Consider the following 11,859-nt stretch of genomic DNA (forward strand, 5'->3'; position numbering starts at 1 on the left):
ACATTTGGTCAGCTCTATTGTTGTAGAAGCTTCTAGTCAAATACAGACTACAATGGAAGAAAACGACAACAAGGAGTAGAAATCCTGTGTATTTAGCCTTCTTAAAATTCTTTGAGTGGTCGTAAAGAAATATCACTAAATCCTTTGTAAATGTTTATGTTTTCTATGTGGATTTTATATTCATAATATCCAGTTTCAAATTATCAAAAGGACTCTTTTTGATGTAAAATATTCTGTCTTGTCAAGTTTAGAAGCTTTATATCAGAACTGATGTAAGAAGAATAAAAACATGAATTTTTTTTGTACCCATATGTAGTTAGAATATGATGGAAGAAGGCACCATTTGCTCAAGACTTCTTAAAATATCTAGCTTTTGTTGGAAGTCACCCATGCACAGATTCAGCTCAAATAGAATAAACACTTTAAGGAAAGATTATAGAAATTTCTATTTTTAATGGAAATATACATATATGGAATAAAAATGGAATTGTCTTCTGGAGGGTGGTCCCCTTGTAGTGCACGCTTCTCCCACTAGGTGAGTGTTCTAGGAACCCATCTGTATCAGTGGACCAGCTGGTGATGTTGTGAGATACAGTGTTCATTTTCAGTGAATTGTTTTTGAAGACTCAACACGTTTGCCCATTTCATGACTGGTGATTTACAAGTGTACCTGCCCACACCGCATTGGGTGTTCAGCGGCTTTTGACCATAAATGACAGGACCCCAGGCCCCACCCTCCCTATTCAACTGATCTTGCCCCTAGCTACTTCTTCAGTTTCCCTGGGTAAACAAGCCCTCAAAGGGAAACATTCTGCAGATGTGGAAGAGGCAAAAGAAAAAACGGCAGAAGCACAAAAAGGCATCAAAATTGATGCATTCAGAAACCTTTTGAGCAGTGGAAAAAACATCTTGATAGGTGTATGCATCAAATGGAGAGTACTTTGAAGGTGACTGAAATTTAAACATGTAAGAAAAATACACAATTTTTTATAAATAACCAGTTTCTTTTTGCTTCCCCCTCATATTGACATCATGCAACAATAAATGCAGTGTGTGTGAATATTAAAGTGCTTGGATGTAATAAATAATACTGCCAAATAGCTTTGAAACAATTTTTCAAAAAAGCGATCTCCTGGCCTGGTACAAGAACTTTTCATAACCGCCAGCAGGGGTGCGGTTGAGCCACCAAGAGTTAGGCTACCGCTTTCTCAGATACTAGTTCAGAAACTCAGTACTTTCGTATTTCAGTCCTCACCACCACCTGCAGTTCGCTTTCTGAGGTTTCAGTTAGGGTTCAAAAACATTACATGGAAAATCCCAGAAATAAACAATTCGTAAGTTTTAAATGGCGCACTGTTTGGAGTTGTGATGAAATCTCGCGAGGCCCAGTCGGCCTCGCCCTGGATATGAATCCTGCGTTCATCCGGCGTCTCCACGCTGCAGAGGCTCCCCGCCCATCGGTCACATATCCTCGAGGTCCGCTGTCCAGGTACGGCAGACTCTGGGCCCAAGTCACCTTTATTTTACGTAATAATGGCCCCCAAGTATAAGAGCGGTCATCCTGGCAATTTGGAGAGGCCAAAGAGAAGCTGCAAAGTGCTTCCTTTAAGTGAAAAGGTGAAAGTTCTCGACTTAGTAAGAATTGAAAAAATACTGTTTGCTGAGGTTGCTAAAATGTACGGTAAGAACGAATCTTCTATGAAATTGTGAGAAAGGAAAAAACTGTGCTAGTTTTGCTCTTATACCTCAGACTGCAAAAATGACGGTCACAATGAGTGACAAGTGCTTAGTTAAGATGGAAAAGGTGTTCCATTCGTGGGTGGAAGGTGTGACATCATGCTGACTTGATGATCTTTCAATACATCAATGGGAGCCTAACGCTATGTCATTTCGTCATGACGGCGTTGTATCCTCCCACAGCCTCCCGAGGAGAGGGTGAGTGCAGCACAATATGATATTTTGCGAGAGAGACCACATTCACATAACTTTCATTACAGTATATTGTTATAATTGTTCTTGTTCACGATTAGGTATTCTTATTGTTTACTGTGCCTAATTTATAAGTTGAACTTTCTCATAGGTACTTATGTATAGGAAAAAACACAGTATGTCTAGGATTCAATACTTTGCACGGTTTTAGTCCTCCATTGGGGGTCTTGGGACAAGGCCCCTGCAGATAAGGGGGAGTACTGTAACTGGGAAACGACAGCAGTACCCCACCAGAGTCAGAGGCTGTTGTGAGGGTTAATTGAACTAATACTTGGGAAGAGCACATGTCAGGGTTCAATAAATGTCAGGGTTAGATATTATTTCCTGTAGACATAAGTAATCTTCAAAGGTTGCTGCTGGTCAATGACTATTTATTATTATTATTTTTATTTTTCAGTTATAGTTTACATTCAATATTATTCTGTATTCAGTTCAGATGTACGGCAAAGTGATCGGAAAATCACTTTGCAGAGTAGTTCCCTGGATACTTCACATACCCGCCTGGACCCAAACATAGTTATCGCAGTGTACTGGCTATTTCCTGCGCTGTAACCTGCAGCTCTGTGGTTCCGTCGTGACCAGTTCGTACTCATTAATCCCTGCACCTTTTTCACCCAGCCCCCGCGGCCCCTCCCTCTGACGACCGGCCGTCTGTTCTCTGTATAATGAGTCTGTGTCTATTTTGTTTGTTTATTTTGTTCTCTAGATTCCACATATAAATATACAGATGGGCAAGAGTTGGTTTACAGTTGTGAGTATGCAAAATAAAATTCTTATTTAGTATCATTATAATCATAACCTGCTTGTCTTTTTTCACAGGAACAACTGTAAATCCACTTTTGCCCACTCCATATGGTATTTGTCTTTCTGTCTGACATTTCACTTAGCATAATACCCTTCAATGACTAAATATATTTAAACTGATCGGTATTATCAGGATCTTTGCCCTTTACTACTTACAATAATAAGTTAGTCTTCCAGTAGTTTTGAAGTTAACGTGGGAATTCATCTCCTGGCATGCCAGATAGAAGCCCTCATAAACTGGGAGGAGTTGGCTTAATACAAATCAACTAACAAGCAGAAGCCACTATTTTAGGTTTTACTTTAGTCTTTCTTCTGTTAAGCATTTTCCTTAAGTGGATTTTCCCTTACATATGAAAATGATGATTCCCATCAAAAGATGATGGTATCTTCTATTTTTTATTAAATTTCATAGTTTACAAACGGCTTTCACAGTCCAATATTTTTTTTTTATTTCCTGTGTTTTTGGTATCATGCCCAAAAAAATCATTGCCAAGTCTAATGTCATTAAGCTTTTCTCCTGTTTTCTTCCAAGAGTTTTATATTGTTTTAGCCTACCCAAATTAAGTAGAAAGTCTTCTTCCTTTTTTTCTTCATGTTGTAATCCTTCATGGCTAATCTGAAAAATTAACTTGTACCAGTGTTAATGCTACTCCTGGTGATTATGTATGGCTGCATAAGAAACTCCTCAAAGTTAAGTTACTTAAAACAGGGATGCCATCGCTTACTAACAAATCTGCATTCAGCTGGACTTGGCTAGAATGGCTGAAGGGCTGGTCGTTGGAATTCTCTAAAGGGTTGCGCACTCATTCACTCACACGTGTGGCTGTCTGGGACTTCAGCTCTGGCTATGGCCACAATATTTCCATGTGACCTTTCTTTGTGGCTTCTGGGCTTCCTCACAGCATGGTGGCTGGGCTCCGAGGGTGAGCACTGGGATAGATAGACTGATAACAGATAGATGGATACAGAGATAGAGGGATACGGGGGATGGGGGGCGGTGAGCAGCAGAAGTCGTATTGTTTTGCATGAATCAGTTTCTGAAATCATGCCACATTCCTTCATTTGTTCTCTGTTGGTCACGTGGCCTAGCCCAGTTCCAGGGAAGGGAAAATAGGCTCTACTTCTTGATGGAAAGCTGCAAGGTTCTGGAAGACCATGTAAGACCCTATATAGTGCCGTGGCTATTTTTGGAAAATACAAACTTCATACTTCCCAGTGGTAATTTACAAATTTTTAAATGGCAACAACAGAATCTAAAGAAATGATTGTTGAAGTGGGAACTTCAGGCAATAAAGCACACCTATGGCAAAGATATTTATGCAGCTCTTTCAGTAACATTAGGTAGGCAAACAAATATTCTGCATATATGGGCCAGTTCTGAGTGAGAACAATGAGCTTTCTAAAGATTATGTGAACTAAGCTTTCTATACAAATTCTTGCAAAGTAGAATTTATTTTTGCACTCATTAATCTCAGGATTAGAAAGGAATGTTCTAATAAATTCCCTTGTCATTGCTGCTTAAACTACCGGAATACTGCCATCTAAAATAGTCAGGATGTTATCAGTTAGAGTTCTTTCTGAAAATTCTGAAGCTACCTAATTATAAAACTGGTAAAGATTAGACAGTTTGAAAGATGAATGTTGAAAAAAGTAATATGTCAAAGAAAGTCAGGAAAGGTCATAGATTTGAAGGTCATCTAGAATTCCATGGAAAAAGAGTGATTCTGTGGCAATCGAGTGCCAAGAATATAGCCAGTTCCTTATTCCTGCTGTTTTTGAACTTGAAGTGTAAGTGACTTAAATTTGTGTAACCAGGTCTGATTTTGTCATGGTCAATGTGTGTCTGTTGAGAAAGTTACTCATACGTGGGGGGGGGGGGGAACTACTCCAAAATTGTTGTTTGTCACTTTGCTGCCAGTCAAGTCTTGTGTTGAGGGTGTTTTTAAAATTTTTTATTTTATTATTCTTATGCTTTATTAGAGGCGCTTTTGAAAGGATTTAGAGTTCTGGTTCTTAAATACAAAAGGTTTTGTCTTCATTCATTGAACCACTGGATGGCAGCCTTGTGCCACTTTTCAAGCGGTCAGAAACGCCAAAGTTCAGGAGGAATAAAGCAGCCCAGGAGTTTGTAAGGATGCCAGCTCATTCATTTCTATTTTGCACGTGGTTTTGACATTCTGTTTTTTGGATTTCTTCCATTAATTATGACACTCAAGGTTTTTTGTTCACTGAGAGGCAGAGAGCCAAAGCTTTAATTAAACCCATGGGGGCACTGCCTTAGTAACTACTGTGCGCCCGGCACTTTATGTAAATTGTTTCCTTTAATTCTCACATGAAGTAAAAATTATTACCTTTCCCTTTACATGTGTGAAAACTGAGGGTCAGAGAGGTTTAGCAAGACTACCCAGCTGAAAGGTAGGCCTGAGTTTAGAACCTGGGTTTGCTTAACTTGTCACTAAACCATTGAGGAATATTCCTCGAAATTAGTATTTTTTGAAATCTCAGTAAATTATAGCTAGAGTCAACCCCAAATTTTATAATATAGAAGTTTTATGTAAAGCTTTAAGATAACTGTTCTCCACATGCCAACATTATAAAGTTTAATTGGTTTTATTGACTGGGATGGCATTTTAGCCTTTCTTTGGTTTACTATAGAAAATAAATCATTTTAATTAGGATTGAGAAATAAAACTCTCTGATTTCTGCTTCAAAGCTCATAGAAATTTAGGTGTGACTTTCTTATTAAGTACAGCATCCAACATTTTCTACTTCGTACTGTATTTGTGTTTACAGATGAAGAAATCATGTATTTCCAGGAAGTTCAGGAAAGTAGTATCCAAGCCTGAATCCTTTCTTTATATTCTTGCCTTATATTGCCTTTATTAAGTTTGTATGTAATCACAATGTGTATAATCAGGGTGCAGAAAAAAATGAATGCAAAATAACCCATATAAACAAAATGGCAAATTTTATGTAAAGACAGAATTCATTGCAATGCTGTCCTGAGCCATATTTGATCCGGAGCAAAAGTTTTTTGATGCCTCCTAAATTTTGCACTCAAGGTGGATGCTTCATTCACCCTAGTCCCAGCCCTGGAAACACCCCTAAGTGGTTGTCCAGACAGATTTTCTCAACATATAGACAATAAAGATTTATTGAATGACTACTATATACCAATCAGTGTATATGCTCAATTTTCTAAACAAAATGGTGAGTAAAAATGGACCTAATTTCTACTCTCATGGAGCTGAGGGAACACACCACTCAAAGTTGGGAAACATTATTATATAGTAAGTGACTCTTAGTCACTTACCTCTTTGTTGCAGAAGGGAAGCTGAGTCATGGAACAGCATTGTAATGAAGCCTTGATTCTCTGCCGAACTTTATACTATACCTTCTGTGTACCATTTGTAGACTGAGATCAGAAAGTATTCTGTAAGAAGTTCAATCTGTGGAAATAAACCATAGTCTTTAGGTCCTCTTCATTCATTAGTATTCTGGCCCGGAAGATCGACACATTTGCTCACCAGGGACACTGCGCGTTATTTTCAGTTTCACGGTGGTGTGAGCATGGGTTTTGGGATGGTCAGGCTGAGTCTGTGAGTGATTAAGAAAAGTTGATATCGTAGTGTTGGGGTTTGCCTCCCAGGTCTACCACCTTCTAGTTGGGCGACTTTGGAGAATGTATTTAATATTTCTCTTCTCCTGTTTCCTCATTGGTAAAAGAAAGGTAGTAAGAATAAATAAGCTGATCTATGTAAGGTGCTTAGAACAATTCTTGGTCATAGTAAATGCTTTATAGTTATGTATTTCTACTAGAAATAATAGCAGTAGTTCTGTGTAAATTAATTGCTTTATCTAAGCTGCAGTTACCTCAACTGGAAAATGAAACAAACAAACAAATGAACAAAACCCTGCTTACGAGGCTCTTGTGATGACTGAGAGAATAAATGGCAACCACTCAGCTTGGCATATAAATGCTTAAGAAAAGTTAGCTCTCCTTTTATTTTAATGTTTGTCTTCTTAACTAAATACCCTTTAACATCCAATAGATGTTATAGATTATTCGTTTTGTATACTTGGTGTTCATAGTGTCTGGGATTGAACAGATACTCAATAAACCTTTGATGGGAGCATATTGAAATGAACACATTTTAAAATCATAAAAGTCCTTAAGTAGCTGAGGTGTGCATACAGTTGTGAAGTAATAAAGGGTATTTTGGTGGTGGTGGTGGTGGTGATGTGTGTGTGAGAGAGACAGAGGGGGGTGGGGGGGGGGGAGAGAGAGAGAGAGAGAGAGAGACTATTCCATCAAGGAAAGCGAGGAAAGTACTGTGTTCTGAATACCTGTGTGGCCTTCAAACTCCTATGCTGAAATTCTAACACCCAGTGTAATAGCATTAGGAGGTGGATGGGATTAGGTTGCAAGGCTCCTCCCTCATGAATGAGATTAGTGCTTTTATACAGGAGGTGCAGAGAGCCAGCTCACCCCTCCCAACTAGTGAGGACACTGGGGGAAGTCAGCCGCCTGTGACCTGGAAGAGGGCCTCACCAGACCCCGCCCATGCTGGCCCCTTGACCTTGGACCTCCTGCATCCAGAACTGTGAGAACTAAATTCAGTTGTTGCTAAGGCACCCGTTGTGGTATTTGTCACAGCAGCCTGACCGGGCTCAGACACAATGTCAAGGAGGAGCTCTGATGGATCCAGTGAGCCTTTTTTGAGCATTCCCTTGCTCGTGCTTAATAAAGACCAAAAAGGAGGGCTTCCAAAAGACAATGCAGAGTTTTGCAAGTGGGAAAGGATATTCCCAATTCCCAGTCCTATGACCATCAATTTCCCTGACAAATCACCCAAGTCAAGCAAAGTTATTCAAATAGACACCAGAGTAAAGGTAAAGCCAAGGAGCGCAGAACAGTGGAGCTTTTTTCTTTCCTCCTTGATCCTCCCTTCCTTGATCATGCTCTCAGTGAAGCTCACTCTTTTATTCTCTCTCCACATCTCTTTCAAAAGCTAGAGAAGGAGAAAACCAGTCCATCCATATTTACTTTGAAGATGACGAGTGGCAGATTTTTGAGAGTACAGCTTTCAGGCTGACACCATCAATATGAGGGTTCCTGGATGCCCCCTCCCATATTTAGGAAGGTTTTCAGTATTCACTACCAGTGGTGGGAGGAAGGCGGAGACAAATGTATTTGAACAAAAAAATAAATTTAAAAAAATGATAATGAATAATTGACAATAAAATATAATCAGTTTAGTTGTTGGGAGTTCAGGCTGTAGTGTTTTGATCATCACAATGTCAAGATTGTTGGTCTGGGAGAAAGAATTCCATTATTGTGTAGAATTTGTCTGCATCTGTTTAATCATCAATTGAATTAAACTATCCACTTGAAAGAACTGGTCTAGAGGTGAAGAGTGTGAGCCTTTTGGATCAGACTGCTTGGTTGTGAATCCCAAATTACAGTTTGCCAGCTGTGAGACTTGCATAGTTTACTTAAACTTTTTGGGCCTCAGTTCCCTCCTCTATGGAATGGAGATCGTACCTGTCGCGTAGCATGGCTGAAGAGGTTAAATGCAGTGATGTATGTACTGTGCTCACAGTGCTGGCATATTGTGGGTGCTCAATAAAGATTGTCATCATTGCCATTAAGCTGACTGGGCATTAGATGGCTGCAGCCACTGCTGATGTCGCTTCTGAGCGGGGGAAATTCAGGGCATACGTTTTTTTCTAAGGTTGCTGTTTTGCAAACTTTAATATTAATGCACTTGATTCAAGGGATGAGCTTTAGAAAAATTGGAGAGCTGCAGAGGAAAATTACCTAATCACCAATGTAATTCAAAAACATTTCAAATTATGACAAATGCTAATACTGAGCTGTGAGGAAATGAGAACATGGATATATAATGCTCTGGATTATTTCTTCTTCTCATTTGCACCCAACATACACTTTCTCAAAAATGTCAGTGTTTAAACGCCCTTTCTGTGTATATATGAGAATGTATAGTATGCAAACTATTTCTTTGAAACTGGTTGTAACAACTTTTGCAAAAATATCTAGGATACAGGAAGTTTCTAAACAGTTGGACACAAAAGAAACATACATCCAAGGTAAGATATTTTAATGTAGTTAGTCTCCCACCAAATGAAGACGCATGGGTATTTGGTTTAGGCAGAACTAGAGATAGTTCTGTCCACTCTATGTAACATAAACGCACAGCAGTAAAAATACTGTGACTCCCTATTGTTTGGTAGGCTCTGTGGTGGGGTCTGTCAAACATGTCCCCTTTAGTTTGTCTCTAAAGGGCGTCAGGAGCCTATTCATTTCTCTGTCCCATAGATCAAATGTTATTTATTCGCTTTATTTTTGTGCACAATTTCAGGATAGTCCACCAGTGGTTTTACTATAGAGGAATGATTATCTCTAGAAAGTGATCAGTTCTAAATCTGACTTTTGCATGGATTTTAGGCACAAACAGGGATGATTTATCCACTAAGAGATTAGGGTTTCCGGCCTTTTTAAAGAGCTCTGTTTGAGATCTAAAAAAAAAAAAAAAAAAAAAAAAAATTCTTTTGATTGAGTCAAAAATGTAAGAAAAGGCTAAAAATCATAATGGAATAAAATTTTTAAAAATTTAATTTTGGATTTAATCTTTATTTTTCCCCCATTACCGTTTAGTCTCCTTATAGCCTCCCCCCTCAGCAATGACCACCCTGCTGGCCATGCCCATGAGCCCTTTTCCCTTTCGCTCAACCCCTCCATCCCCGAAGCTGCTCTTGTCCTGCTCTCCACCTGTGAGTCTGTCCCCATTTTCCTTGTTAGTTCGTAATGGAATGAATTTTAAATGAAACATTACAAAACACAATTCTTTGTTAATTTTAATAATTATTAAGTGTGTTAGTCATAAAATCATTCAATCTAAGAACTTTTTTTTGAGATTAATATTCTCACCTCAATGGAATTCCTGCGTATGTTTGATGATTGCTGATATAAATTAAAGGTTCTATGTGGAGCCAAATGATTTAACCAACAAAATTTATAAAATTTTTAAGAATGTTTATATAGCAAAAATTATTTTTGATGAGGCATTTGGGATGTATTTTCCTATGATTCATTAATAGGATGTGAAAGAGAAAACTTAATACAAAAACAGTATGGCCTTGTGATAGTCTCTGAATAGCCTGGCCAGACTTTTATTTTAAGCTTGCTATCTCTGTACAGGACCAGTATGGTAGTAGTTAAGCACTATGACAGGATTAATGTCTAAAAGCTAAGATAGCAAGCCCTGTTTGTGCCTGTCCCACCGTTAAGTCAACAGAAAACAAGCAAGGTAGCTGCTTTTCAGTCAATATTGTCAGCTGGGTACTGTTCTGCTGTAATGACCTGCCAGCTCTGATTCACTTATGCTGGAAGATGTGGGGTGGGGGAGGGGGATGCCATTTTCATCATTGCACGGGGAATGGATCTGCTCGTTCTCCATAGCGGAACAGGAAAACACTGACGCACGAGTGCTCGTTTCGTGAATGACAGGCGGGGCTCAATTTTCAAAAGAAGCACGAACCTCTCCAAGGCCGTTACCAGCCTTGATTTTGAGGGCCATAATAGTCTCCTGGGATCAAGCAGAAGCCTCAGGTTTGGGGGTGAAGTCTTCAGAATCCACCGATGTCCTAAAATTGCACCCCAGAATAAATTTAATTGATTTAAAACAATAATAAAGCAAGCAAACCAAGTGCTCTGAGTCCACATTTTCTAAGCCTAACAGAAGACAAATGGGAGTCCGTTCATGTAATCCTAATACTAGATCAGAAAGTCATTCTGGGTCCCTGTTTTGCATTCTTTTGCTCATTTTTCCAGTGAATATTTGTTGAGGCTTTTCTAGCTGCCAGGAACAATGCTAGGCCTTAGGCACAGAGCAGAGAACGAGTCAGATAAGCAATGTGTTCTCATTGCTTCTGTAAAACTTGCCATCTGGTCATTCTGCTTGTGATAGGCACACTTCTTTTCTTTTCGTTTCTCTTTTTCTTTGTGTTAGACACAATTAGAGAAGCTACCAGGGATGTGAGATCGTAAGTACCTGGAGTTTATAAAGGATTGTTGGGGATGTCCTCTGGGAGGAAGTGGCTCCTAAGTCAGGAACCGAAAGTAGAGAATGAGCCAGCTAGTTGATAAGATGGGGAAGAGCATTTCAGGCAGAGGAAGAGCAGGTGAAAAGGTTCAGAGAGGGAAAGAGCTATTCTGTCCTCTGTGAATAGCAAAATAAGGAAGGAGCCAGGGAAAAGGAGGGGAGTCTCTCCCCAAATGAGATAACTCTCCATGATTTATTTAAGAAATACTGACTAAGAGACATTTTACTAAGTACTTTTAGGGATCCAAAGATTAAGGCATAGTCCCTGCTCTCAAAATTATATAGAAAAAGGTTATTATCCTAGAAGAGATTCATAACTAAATATACTGTATTTTTGTGTATGCTTGTAAAATATATCTCAAATTAAACTTCCCATAAACATCAAAACAGACAGACAGACTGACAGGCAGAAAAAAATCGTTTGTTGGGTCAAATTTTTAAAGACGGAGATTTGGGTCATTCCAGGAAACTGAACAGTTGCTCGAAGACACTTAATTATTTTGATCTCATGGCTTTAGAACCTCCAATTTCCTCTGCTCTGTGACCTCCAGAAGGTGACTTTAATTTTCTGGGCTTCAACCATAACATCCGAAAGGTGGAGGTTTGGGGTGGAAGCTAGATGTTGATTTAAGCTGTTTCTGGAACCAAACAATGTGGCCATGTAACTATGGCCACAGAATTGCAGAAAGGAAGGATGCAGCCCCTACATGTGCTGTTTCTTCTCGCTGGCATTTTCTGGGGGAAGTAGAAAGAGTAGAATAGACATAACAACCATAGATGTTATTTGTTAATCTACTACTTTGTCTAGCTACTATGGCAGGCCCCTTTCTACAATTGATCTTTTTTAATTCTAAAAAGTACTCCACAATGTAGGTATTATTTTATCCCCAATTTACAGATGAGGAAACTGAAGGTTAGAAATCCCATGATTGTATAGCTA

This window comes from Pteronotus mesoamericanus, unplaced genomic scaffold, assembly GCF_021234165.1.
Source record: "Pteronotus mesoamericanus isolate MK-2021 breed Mesoamerican mustached bat unplaced genomic scaffold, CSHL_Meso_final contig_2, whole genome shotgun sequence".
In the NCBI taxonomy this organism is placed as follows: Eukaryota; Metazoa; Chordata; class Mammalia; order Chiroptera; family Mormoopidae; genus Pteronotus; species Pteronotus mesoamericanus.